The sequence below is a fragment of the Ischnura elegans genome, chromosome 9, assembly GCF_921293095.1.
Source record: "Ischnura elegans chromosome 9, ioIscEleg1.1, whole genome shotgun sequence".
Classification (NCBI taxonomy): Eukaryota; Metazoa; Arthropoda; class Insecta; order Odonata; family Coenagrionidae; genus Ischnura; species Ischnura elegans.
In genome coordinates, this window is record NC_060254.1 from 65608114 (window position 1) to 65611197 (window position 3084).

A 3084-nucleotide genomic window follows, 5' to 3' on the forward strand; every position below is an offset into this window, starting at 1 on the left:
TTAATGGACCGAGCTATAGCTTGCATCAGTGGAGTAGCCAGGAATTTCGTTCGGCGGGGGGGGGGGGGTTCCAAGACCAGGGAGAAAAATTGAGGGTTTCAAACTAATTTTAACATTTTTCATAAGTGAAAAAACTTCTTTTTTTAAGAAATCTTTTGTAAATTCATGATTTTTCAATATTTTTTCTTTGGCAATCATAGTATTTGTGTTTTTATATTTCGGGGGGGTCCAGACCCCCTGGACCTCCCCCTTCGCTATGCCACTGGCTTGAATGTCAATATAAAGTCTTTACCCTGAACGCGCTTTGGGTGATAACAAATTTAGCCACTGACTGGAGAATCCCGATTTTTATATTTGCAGCTTATTGCGTCATAAACTCCCTACTAAAAACGACCTAACAAAAAAATTACCTTCTCCACCTTTTGGGACACCCACTCTGCTCCGCAATCCATTGTCTCCAAGCGCCATCTTTCCCCAAACCGACGAGCCACGGAAGCAGCAAAAGTGACGGTGCGCCGTCGGAGTGGCAAGTAATACCAAATATTTTATTTGCTACTGCGTTGCATATTACTATCCCCTTTGCATGTAGGCAAAATCATCCGCTACAGAAAATGAAACTAAACGATATTGCACATTTTATTTGGAAATTCGGGTAAAAACCGCAAAAAGATTTTTTAAATATATGAAACAGTAAACATAGTAAGACCCCAGTAAAATGCATTGTCCGCTATGAGCTAATGCCTAAATCTATAGGTAAAAAAGGTTTTGGCTAAATATATTGCGATAAGTTTGTCCTCCATGAAGTTGAACTTCTTTCAAATCAACCGATTTCACACAACTGTCATTTTTATCCTGAATGCTCCATGTTTAACGGGTCCCTGGAACCGCTGTGATGAACGAAAATACCAGATTAGTAGCATATTTTGAGGAACATATCCTTTAACGAATATGAATTTCAAAATTTTGCAAAACTAAATTTTCAAACATGCAATTCTCCTTGCAAAAATTCGACAAATTGACTTTTGACCAACTTTTTTCGATTTGGGTAAGCTTTCCTCTCTCACAACCAGGTTTGGAAAGTGAAATGAAACAAAAAAGCATCGTTTCGACCCGAAGCGAAACTGAAATACGAGAAATTAAAATCACCAAGGAATTTAGTTTCGACCAGGGTTGAAACTTTACTCCCAGGAACGAAACAAGATTAATCGAAACTCCGCAGCTCATAGGTCAGTTTCGATCCCAGAAGTTGAGTGGAGGGAGATAAGAGAGAACAGTTTTGACCTATTACGTTTGACATACGTGTAGATAGGTTAAAACATTGAGCTTAAAATTGAATGGCCAGTTTGCGTCCACCGTTCTCCTGTTAGTGGTAAACATATAAGTGCCCCATGATTCTAATGGCGGTAGGCCGAACCTCTACTTCATTCAACCATACCTTGTAGTCGGTGTGTGGGCTGAAACTTAACTTTTTGAAGGTGAAGCACGTATTCCCTCCGGTGTGAAACATTATCTACGTCTCGTTTCGTCCTAGAGTTTTAGTTTAGCTGCGACCCGAAGTAGTTTTGACTCCGATTTCGTTTCGATCCTGAGTTTAGCTCCCCGGGTTTAAACCCATCTCGTTTCGTTTCTAGTTTTCGCTCCTGGGAACGAAACTTTGGAAATTTTACTCGTTTTGACTTTCGCTTAATTTCTATTACCACCCCTGCTCACAACCAAGCAAGCTCATCCTTCGTCGCACCACGACTTCCGCGACCGTATCCAAGCATGCTACCCCGACTCCTCAGATTCCCACCCCTTATTTTTCCTCCCTTTATTCCACTTCGCCCAGTCGCAACTTCCTGCCCACGTGAAAGACTCCCTTTTCGCCCAATTCCCCCTCGTCCCTTCTCCCGCTCTCAATGTGAGAATTGGGAAGGAGAATTCATACACACGAGGCTTCCCTCGCACTCATCCGCACCATGAAAAGCAAAACACATCGCTCGCCATTCTCAGGCCCCATTTTTGTAACTCCGCTTCTTGAATTTGACCAGTGTATATCTTCCGGCGTCGTCCTTCATGTTTCATTCATTTTTATTCATTTATTCTCCCAATCTTTTCCTTTAACCGAGAAAAAAAGACATTTTCCCTTTCCTCCAGGGGTACCACATACCTAGGATTTCCACCATTTCCTTTCTCGTTTATATTGCCCTATTCATCACCATCTCCTACGGATACCATGCTTTCCATTTTGTCTTTATGCTCATATTCCTTTCCCACTTTTCCGCCCGCCGCAGCTTTTGATGACTCTTTCACAGCCAGGGTTCTGCTTCCCTAATTCCACCCATATGCAGCGCCTGCAAACGAATGGAAAGCAACCCTTCTTGCACTTAAACCATGCGTTCCTTGCCATGCAAAAGTTATATCACCCCAACCAATTCTTAATGCCATTCAGTACCCGATTAATTTCCTACAAAGACTCCTTTGCTTTCGGTGAAATAACTTACAACACTATTACATATTTATCTCCAAATTTCTTTAAGCCATTTCAGCACTGGAGAGCTCTAACTGCACGAGCTGTTCTTTGACAGGGTGATTCTGGTTAAGAGTAAATTAAATATAATAACTCGGTTCCTGAAGTTTTAGCTAGTTATATTCCCTATTTTCATTAAGAAATATCAGTCACAATTACTAAAAATCGTGCAAAATGTATCTCATATACGTATATAACCTCATAAATTAATTATTATAGCGAAATCGGTTATTGCTTTTTGGTCCATCAAACTGTGAAGACGAAGTACTGAAAATAACAATTTGAGAAAGTTACGCCATTTTTCTCTATTTAACATCCTGATGGATACTTAAACATAATATATAATATTAGATAATAGATATTTTAATGATACATAATATATAAACTTTCCTTTCTTGGGATTATTCCTTATCTTAGGATTTTCCCCTTATTCATGCTTACGTTGCTACTTTACCTTATCAACGCAAATGTGCGTTACAAGCTCTACTTTACAACGTTTGTCATCCTATATACTAACATCAGAACATATGCATATACATCAGTTTTATGCGTATCCGATCAATTCTGCGATATCT